The 26,230-nt window shown below is 50.6% G+C and overlaps 1 protein-coding gene across 9 annotated transcripts in view; it reads left to right on the top strand.

Moving 5' to 3' along the window:
- The window catches only part of CNIH3 (cornichon family AMPA receptor auxiliary protein 3), a 221,632-nt gene that overhangs the window by 89,435 nt on the left and 105,967 nt on the right, over positions 1–26,230 (top strand). The window lies entirely within an intron of this gene.

Here is a 26,230-nt window from a genome sequence, read left to right as displayed (position 1 = left end):
GTTGAGCGCCCAACTCCTGGTTTTGGCTCAGGTCATGATCTCGGGGTCGTGAGATCGAGCCCCACGTCCGGCTCCGCGCTCAATGGGGAGTCCACTTGGAGATTCTCTCCCTCTGCCCCTCCCCCCACTTGCTCTCTCTCACCTTTGCTTGGAGACCGCATTGGTCAACGGAGGCTTTCTGAGGCCTGCGCCGCAGTCTGAGGCCCCCCTGCCTCCGCCTGTGCCCCCGCCCCCCGTCCTCCACGGGCATCTGCCCCACCGATGTTTGTGTGTCTAGCCCCGACCTGGGGACCCCGAATGACCTGGGGCGGGGGAACCTGGATAAGCAGGGTGACAAAGGCTGGGCTAAGTCCGGGGGAGGGGACGGGCTTTCTGAAGGAAGAGTGGGTGGATGTGCCTGGGTGTGCAGAGCAGGGAGGACGGGGAGCTGAGGCAGCTCTGGGGTTGGACCCCGTCGCTGTGCCGCCGAGTGGGGGCTCTGTCGGGACGGCGATGGTGTTAGCTCTGTGCTCATTCAGGGTTTTTCGTGGGAAAAGTAACACGATAAGTTACATTTGACCTGGTGTCCACCGTTCGCTGGGCGCATTTGCGCAGGACCCCTCTCCAGCAGGGCCTTCCACAAGGAGGAAGGGAAGCAGTCGAGGGGATCCCATGTGTCCCTTCCCCTGCGGTCTTTGTGCCAGGCCCCACTCCGGACCGTCTTCCAAGGGCTGAAGAGTCAGCAGAAGAACTGATCAGTTAGGCTGCATCTAGTCGAGGCTGCAGGTCGGGTGGTGGTGACTGAGATGGAGATGGGGGTGGGGTACGGGCGGGGAGGGCCTGGGATGTGCACCATCGGTCACACCTGCAGAGGGTGACTTGGGGCAGGTCACGGAGAGGACTCTACGGCTGGTCGCCGGCGAGTTGGCCCCAGGCAATGGCAGGCCCCTCGCCCCCCCCGTCCCTGTCCTCGAAGGTCCGTCCTGCTCACCATTCCCGCGGTGGACCGCAGCAGAGCCCGGTGGTGCTGGGAGGGTTTGGACCCAAATCTGGAGGATTTACGTGGCTGGACCTGGTTCCGGCCTCCATACAGACTTGTGAGAAGTGGTGCGCAGATGTGTGCAGGCCACATGGCCGGCCGCGCCTGGTGCAGGTTCCCCGGCTTGTTGCACCTACCACCCGCCATGGAGCCGCCGCCTCTTTCCTCCGTCCCTCCCTGTCCTCGCGCTGGGGGCGGGGGGACGGATCGATTATATGGGTGCCACAGAAGGGGCGACACCACGGCATGAGGTGGGGAGGCGCACGTCCGTGAGAAGGCAGGACCGCGGTGGCTGGCTCGGCAGAAGGACAAGGATATAGTGGGACCTTTATGTGGGGGTGCGGGGTGCGTGTGCGTGTGTGTGCCGTCGCTGCAGGCGGGCTAGCGGAAGGGGTTTTGGTGGCAGGAAGAGAAGAGCTGCAGAGGGGTTGGAATCACAAAGCTTCCAAAGAACTTTAAGACTGGTTTGGTTGGTTGGTCCTGCGGCCGCCAGGCTCTGTGGATGGCGATGGTGTGGACCCGTGTCCGGGAGGGGAGCTAGACTCTGAGGTTCCGATGCACAGATGGTTCAAGGGAGTTGCTAACTTTACACCGTTGGGTACCAGGTTTCAAACTAAATTTGGGCTGCGGCTTCCAGCTTTCCGCTGGCCCTGGATTGAGAATAGCCTCTCATCTCCCAGCCATCTGGTCCCTCCTGGTCTCCCCTGCCGAGTGACGTCTCCACATATCTTCCCACAGAGAGGACGGACTCAAACACAATCTATTAGGTGAATCTATGTTTTCCCAATGGGGGATCCCCAGGTGGGATTCTGGGGAAGAATGGGTCCCCACATTGGAAGCGTCTGCGGGGTGTCGGTCGTATCATGTCTGCTGGGATGGGATGGCCCCCTTGGGCAGCCGCACGTTGAGCTGTGCCCTGGACGGGGTAGTCCCTGCCTGTGCGCCTGGATCTTGTTTTCTCGAAACTTCCTTTTCTGAACGAGCATGCTCTGGTGCTGCCTCTCCGTCGTCTAGCATCAGTGGGCGTGTGCGCATGCCCGCTCTGTGCAGGGTGCTGGTGGCCCAAAGTGGTAGAAGCAATACCACTGCTGTTTGGAACACAACTGGTTTTCTAAGATGACAGAAACAGAGAACGAGCTCGCTCTGACCATGGCATTCATTATTGGTAAGAGAACAATCAGTTATTATGTGTCTGCCCGGAGACCATGAGCCAGGCTTGTGGAGACCTTGAGACAGACCGGACTCTGAGCTTTCTCCCCTCCCACCCTCAGCCTCTGCCCCTGACAAGCCGGCATTTTCGTCCCGGGAGATCAGGCCAAAAGGAATGTCGAGGGCTAATTGGAAGAGGGTTCGTCACGAACGGCCCACGCGACCGGAGGGGTGAACAGAATTGGAGGGTGGCGTTACCACTTGGCTAGTGCTGGGAAGTCCGGGGCCTCGGGCTCCCCTCCTCAGCACCAGAGCTGCCCTCCGCCCGCGTCCTCACCCAGCTCTGCCTTGTACCAGGAGGCCCCTGTTGGCCAAGAGAAGCCGTTACGTTTGAGACAAATCTGTGGTGATACCTGTGCGGATGTAGCTCAGGTGGCCCCTGACAGGTGTTTGGTGAGGGCACCTGCGGCATTGCAGGTGCAGGGCATGGAGGGGTTTGAAGACTCCGGTGGTGGGCACAGGGCGCCCGGGTGGTGCAGTCGGGTGAGCAGCCAACTCTTGGTTTTCGCTCAGGTCGTGATCTCAGGGTCGTGAGATCGAGCCCAGCATCAGGCTCCGTCCTGAGTGCAGAATCTGGGATTCTCTCTCTCCCCCTAATCACACACACACTCTCTCTGTAAATAAATAAATAAATCTTAAAAAAACCACAAAACACTGGTGGTGGGCAGACCCACCGCACGTACCTACCCTCTTCCATCTCTGATCACAGATGCCCCCAGGGCTGAACGTGAGCCGACTTGGACGTGACAAGTCCAGCGGATTCGACTCATCAGAGTTTCTCAATAACAACAAGCAGGCTATGAAACTGGTAACATTTCCCCAAATAGATTTAGCGATGCTTGGAGGCTCCTCTCCACACATACCGGGTGGGGGAGGTGTTTCCATGAGTGATGGACCTGAAAGTGTGTGTGGGGGGTGCGGGGGGTGCTCACCGCAAGTGTTTCCTTCTTGCCAAAATGTTAAACACGTCTTGTGAGGGTGGTTTAAGTTTTTGTGGTCAGCTGCATACGTGGAGTCAGTTCCGTGGCTCGGCCACACCGGCGGTCACGGGCATCCTGGTTGCAGAGGTGCGAGGGACGGTGCGAAATCCACGAGTCATGAAGCTGTGCTCTTAAGGGATAAGGCTGTACATTTCCTGGGCTTGTCCAGGGGGCCTTGAGCCCCGGAGAGCCTGGACCCGGCACCCCTGGTCTGTGTCGCTGTCCGTCTGGGCCCTGCGCTCGCTGCCTGCCCTTGGCCGGCCTGCGGCTTTCTTGCTTCCTGCCCCTGCCCCACCCCGCAGCGGCAACCCCTCTTTGGAGCCTGAGGTTGGAAGCTGCTTCCCCTGGGAAGGCTTCTCAGAGCCTCCAGGCCTGGTGCTGTGTGCCCCCACAGCAGCCCCTGCGTCTCCCGGACACAGGACATCGTTTATCCCTCTTGGCTTCTGAACCATTTGCTCCTCGGGCAGGACTGCTTACTTTCCCACACGGAGCCTGGCATACAGTTGGTACTCAGTGATGCAGCGAGGGGCTGTGCCGTGTTGTCACTGGAGGCCTGGTTTTCCTTTTCTCCTCTCCCTCAATCCGTCTCCCGGACAGCCTCCTCCTCGTCCGAACCAACTCGGAAATGCTCTTGTCTGTTGATGTTTCATACCCGGCTGCCACTTCCCTAACGTCTGTTTGGGCGAAATAATAAAACTTTGTGTTATTTGCTTCGATGTTTTTCCAAGCTGCGTCATGGTCACAGAAGGAGAAACTCACAGTTGTAGGGGGAAGACCAACGTCAGGGCCGTTCTGGCCAAAACGTCGGCACTGCCTGCCGCTCTCCCTGGTGTGGGGACCCTGGGTGACAGATGTGTTCAGATTGCCTTAGGGATTTATAACCTTTGGGCCAGAAAATGATAGAAAAGCAGGCCTTGGGTGTGGCAAGAATGGGGGGCTGGGGGCGGGGAAGCCTCGTGAGCCCTTGACTTCGAGCAGCCCCTGCGCATCTTTCCCTCTCCCAGCCAGTGCTGGGGTGCGAGGGCGCCACACTGTTTAGTGTCCCTCGAGTTTGTGCTAAGATACCTACCTCAAAAGAGGAATTAGAGGAACGGCGCCTAGGACACGCCAGCCCCTGGGCTCCGTGTGGCTTTCTCATCATCTCATTGAACTGCTTAGATTAACTACTGAGTAGCTTCCAAAGGACAGTCGCGAGATGTGTGCGGCACGTAGAGGATTACCCTAGAGCGCCCACCTATGTGCAGCTTCCCGTTGAAAGCCCGGTGTGTTTCTCCCCCTCCCAGCTACGGCTGTTCTCCTAAATGCTGTTTATCATTCACTCTCAACTTAAAATACCTTTTCACGTTTCCTTCCTTCCCGAAACAAGACATTCCGTCGTTTTGCACGTTTTTGGACTTTGTAGAGATGGAATCATACTGTACGTATTTTCTGCAACTTTCCCTTTTTCACTGAAATGTTTGTGAGATCCATCCACGTTATCGGTGTCGCTGTAATGGGCTCCCTTTCTCTGTTGGATGGCATCAAACACACAAGAATGCATTTATTTGTTCTAATGTGCATGGATGTCTGCACTGCCCCCACCGCCTCGGTCGTCCCGTGTGGGCCGCCTGGTGCACAGGGACAGGAGGGCCAGGGCATTACGCTAGACACTGGGCCATGGGCATATGCATCTCCACACCCCCATCGGTAATTCCAGGTGGTTCTCCAAGTGCTTGTCCCTGTTTCCACTCCCACCAGCACCGTGCAAGTGCTCCGGCTTTTCTGCATCATCACCAACCCGTGCTTTTGTCAGACCTGTTCAACCTCTCCAGTCTGCCGGTGTGGAATGGTGTCTCGCCATGGCTTTGTTTTGCTTTCATCACTTAGGCATGGGGTTGAGCATATTTCATACGAATGGAGCTGTTCATGTTTCTTCTTATGCGGAGAGCTAGCTCAAGTCCTTTGCTAGCTGTTTTCTATTGGGATATATGTGTTTTTCTTATTCACTTGACACGGCTCCTGAGCCTCACGTCCTTGCCCATTTTTGAATTGGGCTGTTTATTTTTTTGTTGTGGAGTTGTATGAATTCTTTATATATGCTGGATATTTATCCCTGACCAGACATAAAATTTGCAAATAGGCTCTCCCATTTTGTGGGTTTTGTTGCACTCTCCTGTAGTGTCCGCTGATGCACAATAGTCTTTAATTTTGATGAAGTACTATTTATCTGTCTTTTCTTTTGTTGCCTTTGTCTTTGGTGTGCTATCTGAGAAATCACTGCCAAGTCCAAAGTCATGGAGAATTTCCTCTACGTTTTCTTCTGAGGTCTGTAGTTTTAGCCCTTAAGTTTAGCTCTTCGATCCTTTTTGGGTTAATTTTTTAAAAAGATTTATTTATTTGAGAGAGAGAGAGAGAGAGAGAGAGAGAGAGAGCGCACATGTGCACGTGAAGGGGGGAGGGGCAGAGGGAGAGGGAGAGAGAGGATCTCAAGCAGACTCTGTGCTGAGTGTGGAGCCCGATGCAGGGCTCGATCCCACAACCCCGAGAGCACGACCTGAGCCAAAACCAAGAGTTGGATGCTTAACTGACTATGCCACCCAGGCAGCCCAGCCTTTTTGGGTTAATTTTTGTATATGATGTAGGGTAAAGGTCCAAATTCACTCTTTTGCATATGGATAACCAGTTTTTCCAGGACCGTCTGTTGAAAAGACTGTCCTTTTTCCATGGAATGCTCTTGGCACCTTGTTGAAAATCAGTTGGCCATTGTTTCAGGGCTTAGTGTCACTGCACGTCTCCTTCCTGTTTTTGTGGGTTTTGTGGGAACACAGCTAGTGAGTGTGGGTAACCTGCCATCTGACCCAGAGCCCTAAGATTTCTGGAAATAAAAATGGCCTCATCATGGAGCAAGCACTGGAAATCCCTGCCCCCACGCTTCTACCCCCTCTGTCCCTCGTTGAGAAGCCTTCGCTCTGGGGCCACTTCCATACTCTCTGCTCTGCTGGTTAATCTGATCATGTATTTTGACTACTGACTAGTGTAAAAAATAATCAGACACACAACATGTTACTTATTGCTCTTGGGACGGTAATATGAAGAGCCCCAAGCATGTTGATTATCTCCTAACATGAGGATGTAAGAAAAGTAAAGTGTACTACTCTTGAAAACAGGGCTATGTGGTTCGAATCATGGGGGGAAAAGGAATTGTCATTCTCCCAAGCCCGTTATTTCATTATTGACTGGTTGGCTTTTTAAAGGTGATGGGCTTTTTTTTTTTCTTTTCTTGGGAGATGATCTGCTCATCTGCTTTGCTAAGGGTCTTTAGGGATAACATTTGAGTTACTCATAAGCCTGGAAGACAGACAGACATTGTAATATCCGAATTACGCTGGGACAGGGACTCTCGGAAGCTGGAGGGGACGAAGCTGGACTGCCTGTTGTGATGCCTTTTCCCACCTCTGGAGTCAGACTGGACGTGCCAGGTTGAAACATCAAACATTTGTCTGTTCAGATGATGAGGCCGGTGTACACGCTGTAGGAATGAAGACTGACCACAAAAATCAGGCAGAGGGGATGTGGAGGGACTGGGGAAGCCGGTTCTTCTCTGGATGGTCTTTGCATTTCCATTCCTAAAACTAACATACTGTTTGGCTTTTTGGCTCTGATAAGCTGAGGGCTGGGGTTTCCTTTACCCTCTCTGTGCTCCCCCAGCTGTGCCTGGGTTGATTTATTTATTTTAACTGCTATTTATGGTTGACACACAGCATAGATGGCCAACCCCCAGAGTGTGTTAGTGGATTAGCATAAAGCTCTAGAGGCAAATATTTTCTGACTCTGGGAGAGGCAGATGTGGCTGGGCTTTTCTTTAGCATGGGTTGCTGTGACCAGCATGTTCCATGAAGATAGAAAAGGACAAAACATCTCACTTTTCTCTCCGAATTAGCTGACTAGTTTTTCTTCTAAAATAGTGATGGATATTGAAATATCCTATGTGCAACGCACCTGGATCCCACAGAATTTCCTCCTTCCATACACAGGTAATGAGATGGAAGGAATTTTATTCACCTGAATTCCTCTTAGAGAGAGGGACTATGCGTTCGGGAGAGATATTTTGAGAAGCCTGTTGAGGTCAGGGTGGGGGACCCCAAGTAACATGCTCAGAATCAGAAGGTGTTCTGAATGCCTTCTAAGGAGGGTGAGTCCTGCTAACCAGCAGATTTTGCTTTTCTGAAGACTGAGACCGTCAGGTGTGCAAACTTGCAGGTTAGGAGCTGCCGTGTTCCCGCATTACTCTTAATGACGGAGGGGGCAAGAATCTGCCTTTAATTTACTTCTCAGCCATGCGACTCCACTGAGGTCCACCGCGTGTCCCCGGGGCAAACATGGCACATTCCCTGGGGCATCGGTGGTCTGCATAAATGGACCGTGGAGAATTCCAAACTCACATACGCTGTTAAAAACATTGACCTTTATTTTTTTAAATTATTTTATTTATTTGTTCATTTGACAGAGAGAGAGACAGTGAGAGAGGGAACACAAGCAGGGGGAGTGGGAGAGGGAGAAGCAGGCTTCCCGTGGAGCGGGGAGCCCAATGCGGGGCTGGATCCCAGGACCCTGGGACCATGAACTGAGCCGAAGGCAGACGCTTAATGACTGAGCCACTCCGGCACCCCAAAACAATGACCTTTAAAGACATTGCTGTGAGTCACGTGAGTCTGTGGTCCTGGACACTCCTGCTCCATCTATGTACTTACCTTCCCTAGCCGCACACAAAGTGCTACAAAAATCAGGGACAGAGGGAGCGTTTCCGGCCATGGACAGTCACTGGGTGACCTCGGGGTACTTTAGGGAGGCAGCAGTGAAGATGAGTCTCCAAGGATGGAGAGTTTTTGTTAGGGAGAGGATGGTGGGTCTGTGTTGGGTGGGCGGGGACCTGCCAGGTGAGGGGGTGGCGTGAGTCCCAGCTAAAGGGTGGAAATGCCAACCAGAGAGGGGACCAGTGTGGCCGAGCTGTGGGACAATGAGGGAGGAGGAGATGTGGATTGCGCGTGGGGACCAGTGGGCGGGAGCCAACCGTCAACTACCCTTTTTTTGTTGTTGGGCATCCCTTAGGAGAGACCAGGATGTTTGGTCAGCTATCCCTCATCATAGATGCCTCAGAATCACCGGGCCAGAACTTTGAGCCCTGCCGGGACCCCGCCACTGGAGTTTCTGATTCAGGAGGTCTGCTGTATTTGGAAAACGCTCTTCAATGATTTTTGTTCACTTGCCAGTTTTAAAACACAGTAATGGGAGGTGATGGCAATAGGCCACTTGTAATGTGGTAGAACTTGGATTCTGGATTCAGGGCGGTGGCAATGGGATGGAAGAGGGGGTCCATTTGAAACGCTCTGTAAAGGGGCAGGGAGGTCGTGAGGTGACCTCAGACCTGCCAGAAACCCAAACTGCGATCACATAGGTTTGTTCAGCGGTTCCTGAATGGAACCCATCCCGTCCAGCAGGTAGAAAGGAGCTCCCCTGAGCTTTAGCAAAGGAGAAGTTTTCACAGGTGGAGATTGTGAGCACAGAACACATTGCTTCGGGCAAGGGCGGCTTCCTGAGGGGGATGGAAGAGGTCCTGGGTGCACTGTCCTGCTGGGCCTCCCCTCGGTGACTGGTTCAAGCTTCAAGGGCTGGGATGCTGGACAGTGCTGTTGGTGCATGTGGCCCCATCTGGGCCCGTTTAAACAGAGCGCTCGCCGCTCTGCTGCCTGGGGTAGGTGAGCCCGGCTCTCCGCGTTCCTCCCAGATCAGCGATTGCTGGGCCCCTCACTCACTGGTGGCCGCATGAACCTCACTCAGAGCCTTTTCTGGGGAGGTAATTCCACAGGATACACGGTTATTTGAGCTCTTTGTGGACAGGTTTTCAAAAGGATATTTTTGCACACTATTATTGCTGACATTACCATCATGTTTTTAAAAGCTACTTTATTACAATTTCTAACTTCAGTTTTGTCTAATTCTCTCTTTTGAAAAAGAGTTATACTATGCAGAGCAAAGGCATTAGGAAAAAATTCTCGAGTGTTCGTTGCAGAGAGGCACATAATCTCCCTCAGGACTGCACATCTAATTGGTCCTTGACTATCCTCACAATAATGGGCCACTCACAGTGTGAAACCCGGTGTTCTCAAAGCCTCAGCTCCAAAAAACTGGGTGTAAGTCTTGTTTGGGCACCAGAAGAAAATTACCCGGTTCCATCACAAACCCTCAATGCCCGAGCACACAATGTTTCATTAAAAGGCAGAGAAAAAGTGCTGATGGACACCCTTCCTTTTTGGGAAGCTGATCCTTTTGTCATGGAACAAAGAAAGGCTGGTAAAAATATTCACTCTGCAGTCATCAGGATGGCAGAACTTGAATCTGATGAACAAGCGCATTTATCATTTGTCATGATATTTTGGCTACGTGAGTCAGCATTTTGATTTGCAGTGACCATTTTGAAAAAATGAGGCACTTCTTGGTCCTGAAATGTGTTTCTTGGGAATATTCCTACTTTGTGGACTGGTTGACTGTGTGGAGCTCTCAGCCTCTGTGTAAGATAAGAACATGGGAGTCTCAGAAATGTCAGTGTGGGTTGGCTGGCGTGAAGTCCGTGAGGTGAGGACCGAGCGAGGGGCATGTGTAGGAATGGGAAGGACACAGCAGGGCTGGCGTCAGCCTCAAAGGTCAGGGAAGAACCCCCGGAAAAGCTGGTGTTGGGGAGGAACTACTTTACCCTCAGAGTTTCTTCTGGCGCGTCTAAGAATCACGTTGACATGAGACAGATTAACAGCAACAAATCAAATTTATTTTCAGGCGTACTGGAACCCCACATACAGAGAGGTTCAAAGACAGAAAAGGTGAACTGAGGCACGTGTGCCATCTTGACCTAAGGAACGGATAGGGGCCTGGGGCCTCCAAGTGGAGGACCGCCATCCACGGGGCAATGTCTGGTAATGAGATGTCTGCCCTGCCCCACAGACGGGTCACTCGGCTAAAATCCATCTCTGGGAATAAATCCGATTCTGGGAAGGACCCGTAATTTACATCCTTCTGGGTAGTTAGGGGAGGGGCAGACGTTTCTCCTGAGTCTGCTGCATCCTGACTGCCCTCACCCCAGATAGTCCACATGCCAAAGTGGCACATTATGGGGAGACTTGCTCTGAACCCCATCAGTGGCTTCCTAGTAATCTATCACAGGCCAGTAAGGCGTTATTCCATCTGAACAACCCTAGAAGCATGCTCCGTCTTCAGCCTACATCACTTCCCTCTGTTTCCTTCCCATTAAACCCCAACTCTGCGGCCCATCACTGGAGGCTCACCTCTCCAGCCTCATGTCTCGCCGCCGCCGGCCATGCCGGGGTCCTCCTGCGCCAGGAGCTGCCCCCTCTTTCATGCCTCCACGACTTTGGTCTTTTGTCCTTTGCTTATAATGCCTTTCCTGCACATGCCCCTCCATCAAAATCCTACTCATTTATTTTCCAAGGCCCGACTCAATGTCACCTCTATCAGGAGGCCTTCCAGACCCCCACAGTCCCTCAACACACATAGAATGAGCACCTTCCATATGCCAGGCACGGGGCTGGTGAGAAATCAAGATGGGCAAGACACGGTCCCTTCAGGGGGTCCCGTATGGGCTTCCTTGGCCGCGAGTGGATGTGCCGGCTGCTGGTGGTATGAAGTCACAGGACAGTTCTTTCATTGCTGAAAGTCCCTGTTCCTGGTTGTCGGGGAGCTGCACGCCTGATCCATCAACGTCTCAGTGGACGGTGGGCATAGCTAGGACAAAATGGCTTAGCTCTAAACCTCATAGTTGGCTTTTTTGAATCTATAAGCAGGCAGTAGTCTTGAAAGACAGACTTTGTGGAAAGAGGAAAGGGCTTCCCAGAGACTCTAAGTCTGCCCCTTCCATGGAGAGCCAACTGGGCCAACCTACATCATGGGCTTCTTACTAAGCGTACAGAGAACTCCGGATACAGATCTGATGGAGGGAAGTTCTCACCTCACGTGAACAAGGAGAGTCCTTCCCTCTGCCCCCCAGTGCTGGGGGGTGGGAATGGGGCAGTGTGATGTTGTGGATTATAATAAAAAATATATGTATTTGGTCTCCATCCAATTTCTAAGGGATTTTCTAAGGGATAAGAGCAATGGGAGCATCTTTTGCTGTGCTATTTGGTTTTTATCCTCAGTTCCTGAAATGGCTTTAGAGAGGTAAAGGTGAAGTGGGTGCCTTCTTATTTGTAACAAGCTCCTTTCAACCACGCCTGAGTTTCTGTTAATGAGGTGACTTTTTGGAAGCCCCTAAGCAACCGTAGGCTGGGGGCTGGTTGCCCGGGGCAGACACTGTGTGATTGGAGTGCTGGAACTTTCAGCCCCACTCCTCATCTCGTGGCAGAGCGGTCTGGCTGGAGATTGAGTCCAATGGCCAATGGCCAATGCTGTAATCGATCATGCCTATGTAATGAAGCCTCCACAAAAACCCAAAAGGATGGGTTTCAGAGGGCTTCCAGGTTCATGCAACAGAACACGTCCGTGCTCCCCCAAGCTCCTTGGGGACAGAAGCTCCTGTGTTTGGGATCTTTCTAGATTCATCCTATGTATTTCTTCATCTGGCTGCTCAATTGTATCCTTGTCATAACCTCGTAATCTGGTAAGTAAACTGGTTTCCTGAGTTCCAGGAGCTGCTATTCTAGCAAATTAATTGAACCCAAAGGGGTCATGGGAACTGCCGATTTGCAGCGTTCAAAGGAAACCACAGGCCCCAAATCAGTCACTTATGGCAGGCCGGTCACCACACAGGGGCTTAATACCTAACCTAACTGCAGTTTCAACCCCCAGAAATGTGGTCCTAATGGGTCGTTGAGGGAATTTCTGGTCAGCCCCAGGGAGGCGATCTGTCCTGAGGGCCCTTGCCTTCCACCAACAGAAGATTAGGTTATCCACCTGATATGACCCCCTCCCCCCCCCCACAAGGTGACTTTGCCTGAAGCAATCTCTCCTCTGTTGCTCATAACTTCTTGCCCTACCCTCCTGCCTATAAAAACCATCCATTTTGTCAACTCCCCAGAGCTCCCCTCTGCTTGATGGGTGGGATGCCGCCTGATTCGCAAGTCCATTAATAAAGCTGGTTGGATCTCCAGCTGTATTCAGCTGAATTTTGATTTTTAACAGTAGCCAGTGGGTCAGCAGCAGGGCTGACAGCCTGCACCTGTGCTTGTCGTCTGACATGGGGGGCCGAGCCTGGACCCTGTGGGGTCTGACGCCACCTCCCGGGAGACAGTGTCAGAATTGAGTTAAATTGCAGGACACGTAGCTGGTGTCACTTGATGTGGGGAAATCCTCCCACCCGGGAAGGGAAGTTGACTTGTGAACCATCTGCTTCTCCCCGTGGGATCGGCACTGGAACCTCCAAGGGGCTCTCGTGACACCTGATGATCTGGGGACTCTGGGGGCTTGAGGGCAAGTTCCCTGCTTCCCTGGGACGCTGCCGGCCTCTGAGAGGAAGTCGGGCTTTTGGCACGTGGGAGACACAAGTAAGATGGAGGCAGAGGTGGGGTGATGCGACCGCAGGCCGAGGAAGGCTGAGAGCCGCTAGAAGCTGGAAGGGGCCACACTGTGAGGGGCCGTGGCCCTGCCGACCCCTGGGCTTCAGACTTCCTGCCCCCAGAGCCGTGAGAATATTCATTTCTGTAGTTCTAAGGCCCCCAGTTTGCGGGACTTGGTGAGGCAGCCCCAGGAGAGGAATACTGTGCGGAGCGCTGGGCTGGGCCGGCACTTCGGGTCACGTTTCTGGTTACCCGTGCCCCGTGCACTACTACGGGCCCTGGATTCTCTGCGGGCCGGGTGGGGGTGCAGGCATGCGGAAGGAGCCAGGAGTCGGGGCCAGGGAGGCCACGGAGGAAGGCCAGCCACCTGGGACCCCAGCCCTAGGGGCACAGCAGCCCAGGACCCTGGGCAGGACCAGCCACAGCAGGGGACACGGGGTAAGACATCTGTGCCCAGAAGAGGTCAGGGGACAGCGTGTGGACCAGAGGCCCATGCGGGATGCTGTCAAGACAGGATGTTTCCCCCCGCAGCCGGGGCCATGTGGGAAGGAAGCAGGTGTGTGGCCAGAGTTCCTCTGGAAACAGGAAGCAGACCTGACAGGGAATTTGAACTTGGAAAGTGAGTGACTACCTGAAAGAAACGTTTCCAGCCCACGAGAGCCTGAGGCTCAGGCGCCTGGAAAAATCCGGGAGAGTGTGTGTTGTCGGTGGGGATTGAGCACAAGAAGAGACTGGTTAGAGAAAATTTATAGTTTTTGCATATTTGAGTTTTAGTATATAAATTCCACTCCACTCCCAAATATTGACCATATTCTGTGTTTTTTCCCTTCCCATGTTTGCTTCCTCCACTAAACTGTGAACTCTCTGTGGGTAGAGATGGTGTTCTGCCTCTTGGGATATTTGGGTCCCCGAGACCTAACGGGACAGTCCTGACACATAGTCTGGTTTCGTCAAGTGTCTGTTGAACGAATGACAATATTCAAAATGTGTAAGCCCCAGGGCGCCCAGCTGGCTCAGTTGGTGGAGCGGTCGACTCTTGATCTCCACGCCCCACGTGGAGTGTGGAGATTACTTCAAAAAATAAAATCTTTAAAAAAAATCTATAAGTAGCATTTCCTTTCATTTTCCCTCAGTATCTGTCAAGTTTTATTTTTTCCAGTTTTATTGAGATATAACTGACATATCACACTCTGCGAGTCCAACGTGTACAACATCAGATGTGATGTAGGTAAAATCCTATGAAATGATCGTTATAAGGAGATTGATTAACACCAGTCATAGTTACGGTTAGCCACGGAGTTAGTTTTTCTTCTTGTGATGAGAACTTTTAAGATCCATTTCTTAGCAACTTTCAAATGTACAACACAGTGCTATGCCGCAGTCTGGATGCTGCATCCCCAGGACTTCCTTATCTTAAAACTGGACCTTTGTACCTTTTGACCCCACCACTCATTTTTTTCAAGTTTTCAACAGTGTCCAGACTTTCTTAGGGCCTTTGCCTTGGACCCACACATGGCAAGACCGTGAGGACCAGGGTGCAGGCTTGGGGTCCAGCAGGAGCCGGGAGGGCGGCGGTGGATCTCGGGAGGATGTCTGCGTGAGTTCCTTTTGGGACCTCTGCTAGCACATGACAATGGCCCCGTGGCAGGGTCTCCTGCCCCCGTGAGTACATCAGAGATGAAAAGAGGGAGTTTTTCCGAAACAGCATAGTTTCTAGTAGGATCTTTGCTGCTACTTTAGCAAAAAAAAAAAAAAAAGTATTCAAAATAAACTCCCATAGTGTAAATTAATTCAGATGTAAATAACCATTCAGAAAACCAGGAATTTGACAAGCAGAGGTGTCTGCCAACATGTCCTGGGTAATTAACTAGATTTTTGCACTTTTTTTTTTCATGTTGTTGGCAGCACCAGGCAAAACTTCCTTATTTCTTAGCTCCAATTTGATGGTGCCGATTCTAGGAGTTAAAAAAAGACTTGGGGTTTTGGTGGCTGGCCTCTCAGGCTGTGCAACCTGCTGGCCTGAGAGGCTTCTGTCGTCAGTTCCGAGTCAGCGCCAAGCCTTGGGCCACACCACCTGCTTCTCCCCGGCCCGCCTTTGTCTGGAGCCATCACAAGGGCTGTGCGATGCCTATCTACTCTCCAGATCCTCCTCGGGATCTCCGAGCTCTGAGACTGAAGGCTGGAACCCAGCCACTGCTGCTCAGGAAAACTGTTTGGGTCGCTCTCGTCTCCCCTTGGCCGGATGATCGGGCAAACGGGTAGTTGGAATGTCCCTGGGGCACACGCTCGCTCTGTGCACGGCTACACATGGTGGAGCTCCCAGCAACTCCTTGCTCGCCTCCTGTTGCAGGCACTTGGACAGATGACGCCTCATCATTATTGTAAGTCTACATTCGAATCAGAACAACGGCTCAGTCTCCTCAGGTGAGGCTGAGGGTCCGGGTTAAGTGACACTAAGTCCCGTAACGTCCTGAGTATAGGCAAAACTGATTTTGTCCTGGGTGAGCTGCCAGCTGCAGCCTCTTCTCAGAGCCAACTCTTGGGGGGTTTGGTCGGTTCTGCCTTTTGCTCCCACTGAGTCTCTGGCACCTGTGCCTCCGGCATGGGGCTGGGGCGGGGGCTGGGGCGGGGGCTCGCCAGTGGGACCTTACTGTGTGGCGTGGAGGTTTGAGGATCACAGTATATCAGCATGTGTGTTTCAATGGCAGACCATGAATAAATGTTTGTTGAATAAATGGAGAAATGTTGGGAAGCGAAATTCCACCATCTAACCTTAGGAGAGGTGTTTGGATTATTAGTTTCTTTGGGCTGTTTTGCCTCTGTAACGCCCTGCCCTTGCCCTGTGGCCACTCTGCATCTTAACCATGAGCGTGGGGCTGCGTGTGCCCCCGTCTCCCTGGCCCTGCTCTTGGCCCTTCCTCACCACACTGCTCCCAGGGGACGGATCCACCGGGGCTTGTGGCCACTGGGTCTGCAGCCTGCTGGGGCTTCGGGTCTCCATTTACAAGCAGTGCATTTCCACAGAAGATTTATAGGGTCTTGCTGCAGAAACAGCGTCTCCCCTACAATTACACCTGCAGAGACATGATGTGAGGCGGGGGGGGGGTGGTGCAGTCGGAAAAGGCGGACTCTGGCTTCACCTGAAGCTGTTTTGTTTCATCCAGGTTGACATTCATGCCCTAGTTATGCCTCCCATCTCACTCTGTGAACTCAGCCAAACAGGTCTGCTCCATGATCCGCGAAAGAACACGCGTGTTGGCACCCTGCACCCCTTTACTTCCCTAAGTCCTGCCTGTGCTTCCAGCTGTGGTCAAAGGGTCAACTCCTCCATCCCAAGTCATGTATAATCCTCAGGATTAGTCCAGGCCCTCCATGAGGTGTGGGATTTCCGAACCAGCTGTGTGGTCAGATTGCCTGGCTTTGAATCCTGGCCCCTCTGTCTGCTGTGTGTCCCTGGCAAAGTTACCTAACTTCTCTGTACCGCTGGGCCTTGCAAACGGCATATGGGAGGGGCTTGGTCTCAGTGTGGAGATGGGTTTCTTGGAGGCCCATTTTGAAGGATCAGAGGAGACCACAGACTGGGCCCACCCATCTTGGCACCTCCTCCTTGCCCTGCACACCGGGACGCAAAAGTTGGCATGGTTCCAACTGGAGAACTTCCATTTGTAGGCCCAGATACTGAACTATAAAACAGCCCATTTGTGGGGCGCCTGGGTGGCTCAGCCGGTTAAGTGTTCAGCTCTTGATCTCATCTCAGGTCTTGATCTCAGGGTGGTGAGTTCAAGCCCAGCATGGAGCCTACTTAAGAAGTAACCGCGGTTTACAAACTGCTCTCCCAGAACACTTAGTGGTTGCTGTTGTTCTCTGCTGGGGGAGTGCTCATTCAGACCAGCTGTGAGGACTTCCTCCATCCCAAGTGTCCACGGGTGTTGGTGTCGGGCGTGCATGTGCATGTGTGTGTGCACACCCTCCATCCCAAGTGTGCACGGGTGTAGGTGTCGGGCGTGTGTGTGCGCACCCTTCATCCCGAGTGTGCACGGGTGTGGGTGTCGGGCGTGTGTGTGCATGCGTGTGTGTGCATGCATGTATGTGTGCACCCTCCATCCCGAGTGTGCACAGGTGTGGGTGTCATGCATGCACATGCGTGTATGTGCATACCCTCCATCCCGAGTGTGCACGGGTGTGGGTGGCCTGCGTGTGCATGTGTGTGTGTGCACACCCTCCATCCTGAGTGTGCACGTGTGTGGGTGTTGTGCGTGCGTGTGCATGCGTGTGTGTGCGCACTCTGATCTTTGCAACGGTTTAAGCCATCCTTCAGGCGAGCTGAGAATATGGACTAATGAAGTGACTCACAGCTTTATAAGCTCAAGTTCTGGTGGAGCACAGGGGGCGTGGACAGAGCAGCAGAACTCCGCGAGAAGGGAGGCCTCTCCGGGCACGTGGGAGTCGGGGTCTCGGGGAAGGGGGATGGGAAGGAAGGGAAATCGTGACCACGGTACTCAGACTGTACAATTAGGCCCAACATTAATCTTGTGAGTGACAGACAGGCTAAACTTGTAGCCTCAGATTTTCTGCAGGACGCCTGAGACCGTCCCTCAGACCGGCACAGTGCTCCCAGAGCGGGGAGGCACGGGGAGATTGTGACATCTGACCCAAAAGCCCGAGTCCTCGAGTGTCCTATCTGAATTCGCAAGTGGAACAAAACTAATGGCTGTACAGAGGGCTCATGTCAGTAATAATACCAGCCAGGCTACGGAGGCATCCAGTACATCCAGGGCTGAGCCGGGAGCTGGGTTTAGACGCCGGGGGGCAAGTGTGGGCACTTGAGGTCTCCAGCAAGCTCCGCGAGCCCCCCAGGCCCTGCAGTCTCTGAGCCGACAGTGTCCCCTGACAGCTGCCCCGAGCAGTATCATTGAAGTCAATGGTGCGTCTCTAGGTGCGGAAGGAGCCAGGGCCCTGAGCTAAATGGGGTGTTGCTAATTGTCTGCAGTCTGTTTACAGCGCCTGCTTAATGGTACTAATTTCTGCAGAAGGTAGCGCTCACGGGAAGATGGCATTGAGCTGAGTTGGGGACATGAGCGGGAAGCTGCCTCAGCCTCGGACCCAAGGACTCTCCAGAACTGTCCGTTCTGGGCTAGAAGCCCTGCCCTGCCCCCTCCCCGCCACTTCTTTGGTGAAACATGGCTTCTGCATTTGCTTGGTCCCATCCACACAGGCCAAGCTGATGAACGTCTGGTTTTCGTGTCACACAGCTAGGAAGTGGGAAATTAGGCCCAAAGCTTCCCAACTAAGTTGTCATCTGTTTCAATTCAGTGAAAAATTAGTTTATGGAACATACTCTGTCTGAAGCCTTGTGCCAGGTACGCCCACAGATATGTGTGTGGACTCCTGTTGTGCCTCTTATCAAAGTCCTACATGGCTCTGTGCATCTCTGTTGGATTGTGAGCTCCTTACAGGCATGGACTATGTGTGCCCCATTGATTGTGTCTGCAGAATGGTAAGTGCTCTAAGGTAAATACGTGAAAGGCAGTCATGGTCCCTATCTGCATGTTGTTCATCATCTAGTGGGCAGACTTGTTTAAAGGTTACCAGTCAAACTGTGATAAATGCATCCATCCATCCACCCACCCATCCATCCATCCATCCATCCATCCATCCATCCATCTACCCACCCCTCTATCCACCCATCCATCCATCCATCCATCCATCCATCCATCCATCCATTCGTCCATCTACCCATCCCTCTATCCACCATCCATCTAATCCATCCATTCATCCATCCACTCACCCATCCATCCCCCCACCCATCCATCCATCCATCCACCCATCCATCTACCCATCCACCTACCCATCCATCCATCCATCCATACATCTGTCCATCCCCCCCCATCGATCCCCCATCCATCCATCCATCCATTCACCCACCCATGCATCCACCCACCTATCCATCCATCCATCCATCCATCCATCCATTGAATGTTTGCTGGACATCTATTATATACCAGATGCTGGGAGGGTAATGGTGATTCAAAGATGACAATTAGCAACACCCCACTTAGCTCAGGGCCCTGGCTCCTTCCGCACCTAGAGACGCACCATTGACTTCAATGATACTGCTCGGGGCAGCTGTCAGGGGACACTGTCGGCTCAGAGACTGCAGGGCCTGGGGGGCTCACGGGGGGGCTCACAGAGCTTGCTGGAGACCTGAATTCTGTGTATTTGATGTATGGTACTTGTTGTGCACTGCGTCCCTCCCAAATGCCTTTAATATCAAGTACCTCCCAGTTTATAGATAGAGATAGAAATTCAGCATGTAAAGAGTTGAACTGTAAGACAGGATGGTGTTCCACTGATATGAGGTATCTAGAATAGTCAAATCACAGATATAGAAGGTAAAACAGTGGAAGCCAGGAGCTGGAGGAGGGGAGAATGGTTATTGTTTCATGGGGACAATTTTGGTTGGGGGAAGATGAAAAATTTCTGGAGATGGATGGTGATGATGGTTGCATAACATTGTGAATGTACTTAATGTCAGAGAACTGAATACTTAAAAATGGTTAAAACGGTAAATTTTATGTTATGTATATTTTACTAGACCCCACCCCCAAAAAACAAGGTGATAAGTACTCTGCAGCTCGAGGACACATGACCCTGGAGTCCATGTCTGGTCCAGGTCGCCTGGACAGGTCACCCTGCCCCAGACCCCAGAGAGTCTGTGACCTGCTTGTCTGCAAGGGGGTTTGGGGGCTGCAGGAATTAGAGCAAATGGGAATTATGGGATCTGGAGGCCCACCTTATCTAAGTTATAGGAGAGTTTGCTCTACTGGACACTTTCCCTTTCTGGAAGCTGTGAGTTCTGTCCACAGTGGGCTCCACGTTAAAACGGTCGCTTGGTGAGTAAAGGACTTTGGCAATTATCTGTCACTGCACAACCGACCACCCCCAACCCTAGTGGGACTTGAAACAGCAGCTAGTCTTTATCTGCTCGGGACTCAGCTCTGGGGGGGCTCCACTGGGCGCGGTCTCTGCTCCTCGTGCTGTTGGCCACACTGATCGAGGGCTCGGGGCTGGAGGAGCCAAGGCCTCCTGCAGTGTGACGCCTCAGCTGCATGACCAGAGACTGGGGGCCGTGGGGCTCCTCTGTCCTCGAGGAACTATTTTATGAGTCGGATGGACTTTTGTTAATTTTTGATCGCCTTCAACCCCTAGAGCTTTGCAAACGTGGTTTGGCAAAGTCACAGTATTTAATCAATAGAAAATTCATTGTGCTTCTTACTTGTGTCATCGCTTTAAGTACTTTACTAAGGTATTTGAATAGCTTTCTTAGGATTTACAATTTGCTTTGTTTCATGTGGTCTATCATATTTCTTTGTTTCTCTGTAGTGTCTTTGACTTACCCTTAGCTTAATTACTTGCATTGAGTGTTGAATTAAATTGATTTAACAGAAACACTTATTTCTTCTGGTAAAGCGACAGAGAGCAGAAATATCTCTATTAGAGTAAGGCTTATTCTCCAAATTCTTTTTTCGTTTTCAAAATGTTCACTCTTGTTTTACAGGTTACGGTAAAGTGAATATAAAATCTCCACGCTCTCTTAAATAAATAAGTACATAAAATCTTTAAAAAATAAATAAAATCTCTAAGTTCTTTTCTCATTATAGCATTAGAGGCTGCCCATCGAGGTTCAACTATTCTTTCAATTCTTAATCTTAATCCCCAGATTATCACGTCATTGAATTCTGTGTATTTGATGTATGGTACTTGTTGTGCACTGCGTCCCTCCCAAATGTGCATGTTGAAGCTCGAACCCCTGGTGTGGGTACATTTGGGGGGGGACTAGACGGAGGTGATATCGGTTACGTGGGGGCACAATGGGGGCCTTAATCCAATAGCCCTGGTGTCCTTGTAAGAAGGGGAGGAGACCCCAGAGCCCTCCTCCTCTCTGGCCGCATGCACAGAAGGAAGGCGTGTGGGGGGACAGTGGGCAGCCCGGGGGGCGGCTCTCACCAGAAACTGTATTCCCGGCACCTTGACCTTGGACACCTAGCATCCAGAACTGTGAGAAGATAAATTTCTCTTGTTTGGGCCAGCCAAGTCTGTGACATTTTGTTACGGCAGCTGGAGCAGACTAATACAGTAATAAATATAAAGCTTATCAAGAAACAAATTTAAAGTGACTTAGTAAATTTACATGCTTGATTGCATCACCTGGGGATAAATGAATACAGTGACTTCGTCCATTTTTTAAATTTAAATTTAAATTTAAAACTTTTAGATATGTTTCTAAAATGCTGTCTGAAATGCCAGACTTACTCCCTAACATAGAGGTGCCAGCCCCATCTGAACAAAAGATTTCCACGGAAATATTTCTCATTGACACCATTTTTCTCAAACAATAAAGTTTGGTCATTATTTCAGAAATGATTCCTTACAACTTCACAAGACCACCAAGATTCAATTTAAATTTCTCATTTTAAAATAAATTATTACTATGCTTTTACACACAACATTGAAGTTTTGTAGAAAATGAGTATTTTACCGTCTTGATTTATAACTTTTCAAATAAGTTGTTTTCTCATTTCAGTAGATATATGTTTTCCAACTAGCGGGACCATAAATAGAGAATGCAGTGTATGTTTATATAGACATTACTCTTTTTTAAATGGCTATTGAATATTTCATATTTGGAAATGCTCTATCATATTTAAGCAGACGCTGGCTAGTGTTAATATTTTTCAGGGTATTTTTCTTAATATTTTTAATCATTTTATCAACATTTTAAACATTTAAATTTAGACAGTTTTGTTCTTTCTAGTGCACTGTTGTGTGAAACTGATCTTTGGATTGTTTTTGCTATTGATAATTACAATTATTTTATGAAACCGTGAGCTTTTGCAGAATGTGATCTGCAATCGAACCCTGAGCACCATTTGCATCCATACTTGCATCCCTGGCATCGATGAGACACTTGTATTTTTGTTAAACGCTCCAAGTATTACAAGTATGGAGTATTGTGTCGTTTTGTAGTAATTCTGTGTACTGTGTTATTTTGTAATCGTTCTCGCGGGTGTGAGAGTTCTCGCGGGTGTGAGAGTTCTCGCGGGTGTGAGAGGTGGTCTGGCCCGGAGCTGTAGCAGCAGAAGGGGCCCTAGGCTGTGATTCATTATGAACATCACTGCCGGTTCTCTGCAGACTCGGGAGATGGAGGTGGACCGTTGTTAAGTGAACAGTAATAGACGGATCCTCACTTAGTTTTCTTTCATGAGTTCATTTTCAATGTTTTATACATAAATTCTTAAATTTGTAAATATTGAAACACTGCCTTTACCACTCTCACGAACGGAACAGCTGGTTGGGGTGGGTGGCAGGTGATTCCGGGACAGCGAGAGACCTGGACGTAGAGGCTGGTGCGCTCTGTGATGCACGAGCTTGCGGGGGCGCCTTCATCAGTGGCCCTTACCATAGCCTCTGACAATTAGCCTGAATGAAAGACTTTCACTTAGAACTTGATTACTGATGAATTTTACTGTTCGCTGCCATAGCCGTTAAGGCTATTTACCTGTCAGAACAGAACACGTTCAAGATGACCATCATCACTGCAGTTTTACTAATGAATATTGGCTGAATAAACTGAGAGGTGGAAAGTTGAAGACCTCGGAAGACTTGCGCTTCTGGAGAGATTCTGGGAGATGTCCCTGTGGGGCGAGACTAGAGGGGAGGATGGCTCTGCCAACAGCCAGGTGGCGGTGGGGAGCAATCTCCTGCAGACGGGAAAGAGGCTGAAGTTGGGGTTGTGGAGGAGAGGGGACCCCTATATGCTGCTGGACGCCCAGGACCGGTGGAGGAGGCAAGACCTCATGGGCAGGGCTGTGTGGTGTGCAGGAAGCATGCAGCCAGGCACGGGGGCTCCAGTGCTAGGAGGGAGCAGGGGGCCCAGGGCCGGGCCAGCTGGGGTGGCAGCCCGAAGCGGCGTGGGCAGATGACCAGTGGCAGAGAGAGGAGCTGCCCGGTGTTTGGTAGATGGAAGCCCCCCAGATCTCATGGGGAGCCCTGGCGAACGCTGGTACTGAATTCCCTGCTAGTCAAGTGGGAAGAGGACTCAAAATTAGATTTCAGTTATTTTAAAGAAAATGAAGAGGGGATTGATCCAGTACTCTCAAGTCTGTAGCTCATAGCTAGCTCCTCCACGCAAAAATGCATGTGTGCCACACAAGTGGACGTGGTCCAGAGTCAGACAAACCAACTGAGAGATATGGAGGCACACACAGCAACAGACATGGGCTTCCCGAACCCAGTCACCGTGCTCAGCATGGAGCTGTCTGTGGCAGATGCTCAGCTTAGAAAGAATTATTGTTGGATAGATCACAAGCAAGAAAATGGTTAAAAAGTCCTAAGGGTGAGGGGTGGAGGGAAAAATTTACATTCTGGTTGGAACAAACCAGCTGTAAAATACAATTTGGGACAACCAGGAAACACGTGTGGCAAAATGTTGATGGTTGTAGAATGTGAGTGATACAGAGATGGATGCTCACTAATACTTCTTTTTCTACCTCCCTATACATTTGAAAAAATTTTTAAAGATTTTGTTTATTTATTTATTTAGAGAGCGTGCACGTGAGTGGGGGAGGGGCAGAAGGAGAGGGAGAGGCAGACTCCCTGCTGAGTACGGCGCTGAGGGCTCACCCAAAGACCCTGAGATTGTGACATGAGCCGAAATCGGGAGTTGGACTGACTGAGCCACCCAGGCGCCTCTACGTTTGAAAGTTTTATGAGTGAAAACCCCACTAATGGGTATGGAAGAAATGTGGATATCCAAAAGGCCACTCAAAACCCTTTTTTCGGGTGCCTGGGTGGCTCAGTTGGTTAAGCCACTGCCTTCAGCTCAGGTCATGATCCTGGAGTCCTGGGATCGAGTCCCACATTGGGCTCCCTGCTCAGCGGGGGGTCTGCTTCTCCCTCTGACCCTTTTCCCTCTCGTGCTCTCTGTCTCTCATTCTCTCTCTCAAATAAATAAAATCTAAAAAAACCAAAAAACAAAAAACAAAAAAAACCCTTTTTTCTTTGCCTTACTATTTGATAAAGGCCAGACGAGAAAAGATTCATCTTCTCAGACTCACTTGCAACTAGGAACGGCAGCTGAGTGCCGGAGTCTGGCCAAGCAAATGCAGGAGAGGGTTTCCGTTACTCTCCCAAAACACATGCCTTCATGGGCTGAGACCTTTTGGCTCTTTCCTTTTGTCCTGGCCACAACATGGATGGAGACGCAGCAGCCTTCTTGTGACCATGAGAACCAGATCCATGTGCTAAGGATATAAGTCAGGAAGGTAAAAGGAAGTGGGGACAGTGATGGTGTCAAGGAGCTGCCAACCAGGCCTGAACTGATTATCCACCTGATTTCCTCTCTAGCAGGAAAACCAGGAAAACACCCCCCCCCATTAAACCATGGTATATTGGCTTTATTGTCTCGCACTGTAAGAAGTCAGAGGATAGGACGTTCAGGACTGGTTTGGTGGCTTTATCATGTTGTCAATGGCACTTCCTCTATCTTTTTAGCTTTTCCGTTCTTGATGTGTTGATTTCTTCCCCATTGTCACAAGATGGCTGCCGTACCTCCCTGCGTCCCGTCTGCATTCCAGGAAAAAGAAGTATATACCTCCTGAGCTCAAACAGTGTCAAATGGCTGCATGTGGCTGCATGGTGGCTGGGAGAAAAAACAAAGCAATTGCCTTTTCAGTGTCTACCGTTGATGAAACAATGTCGGTTGGTCTCTAAACATCCATTCCTCATTTCTTTCTCTCTTGCTGTCCTCTACTGTGTCACGGGCAGTTCTTCTCCTCCTCTCTCTTCCAACGCTCCCTTGTGAAGGAGTTATTTATAACCTCACTGAGGAGGCTGGGAATCTTTCGAGTCCCTGACAGTGCCCGCCACCACTAAATCACATTTGTTGAATTAATAAACTGTAACTGCCTCTTATTTTCTGAGATTCTACTCCCCCAGATAATTCTGCAATTGGTGACACAAGATAAAGCAGGGCTGGGGAAAGGTCAAGAAAAATCGAGGCTGAAGTATGTATGGAGCCTTGAAAGTCAGAGTGGTAGGATAATGGATTCAATTTTGTTTTTTGTTTGATATTTTATTTTGATGTAGACACTCCTGATTCTGGTAATGCTGGGCTAGATCATTCAGACCAATCCTCCCACTAAATACAATTTAAGAGCTGAATAAAATCTAAAAGCATCTTCTTATAGGCATCAAAGACTTACCCAGAGAGTAAGGAATTACTGGGGCCAAGTTCTGAGAGGGGGCAGGATCCAGACAGGTCAGCCTAGCACTGGGAGCCAGTTTTGCCCTTCGGGGCATTTGCTGATCTGGAGGGAGGGTAAGAGTGTGAGTTGGGACTTACGCGCTTTGTAGGGCTTGGGGCAAAAGCCAAGGTCCAAGGACCACCAGGGCTTGGGATTGATAACCACCTGCTTTGGCCAGGGATCTAAAAGGACCACTCCTTGTGGATAAGGGTGAACCAAGAAAACCAGCCCTAAAACAGACCATGGTCTTCTGGTTACCCCAGAAAATCTCAAACCCTGAATTTGGAGCAAGACAATTCTAGAAAGCTTGTGTCCCCCAGACACCTGGCAAAAGATGTAGAAAATCCTCCTTGGAGAAAGATGACATCATCTTAGTCCTCGAATTTCTGCAAAGAACTTAAAAAAAACCTGCTTGACACACAACAAAAACTTAGTGGACATAGGAAGAGTGAGGACTCCGTCAGCACAAACCAGCAGAAGCAAAAGACAATAGATCAACACCGAAGGAACTCAAAATATTTGAATGATTCCCATCTTCCTGTGATATTTTCTTATTGTTTTGGTGCCACAAAACTTATATGGTATAATCACAACCGTGGTGGCTGATATAAGGAAATGGTTGATGTACAGTGAAAGGCAAACAGAGCTCGAAGGCAGCACAGACCCATGGTGGTGGTGGTGTCTGCGAGTGGCCAACTCTGGTGTCTGTTTCATCCTTTTTCATTTCCGTATTTTCCAAATTTTCTTTAACGAGGATTTATGCTAGAAGACATACACGTAAAAGAGAAAGTGATAAAGACTGTAAACCAGAGTGGGGCTGGATTCACAGGTGTAAAACCTCCACAGTTGCCCAAGGTCCTGTGGTCAGAAGGGCCTCACACTTGGATGAATGCTCTGCTGCTTCTATCTTGAAATTCTTTTTTTTTAAAGATTTTATTTATTTATTTGAGAGAGAGAGAGCATGAGAGGCGGAGGGTCAGAGGGAGAAGCAGACTCCCTGCCGAACAGGGAGTCTGATGCGGGACTCGATCCCAGGACTCCAGGATCATGACCTGAGCTGAAGGCAGTGGCTTAACCGACTGAGCCACCCAGGCGCCCCTCTATCTTGAAATTCTTAATAATTTTGAACACGGAGTCCTCCCAGTCCTGCATAGCCAGCCCTCACCCAGAGGCAGTTAA

Source organism: Zalophus californianus, chromosome 10 (assembly GCF_009762305.2).
Source record: "Zalophus californianus isolate mZalCal1 chromosome 10, mZalCal1.pri.v2, whole genome shotgun sequence".
NCBI lineage: Eukaryota > Metazoa > Chordata > Mammalia > Carnivora > Otariidae > Zalophus > Zalophus californianus.
Note: the sequence above shows the minus strand (reverse complement) of the source record. Positions and strands in the feature narration are given on the sequence as shown.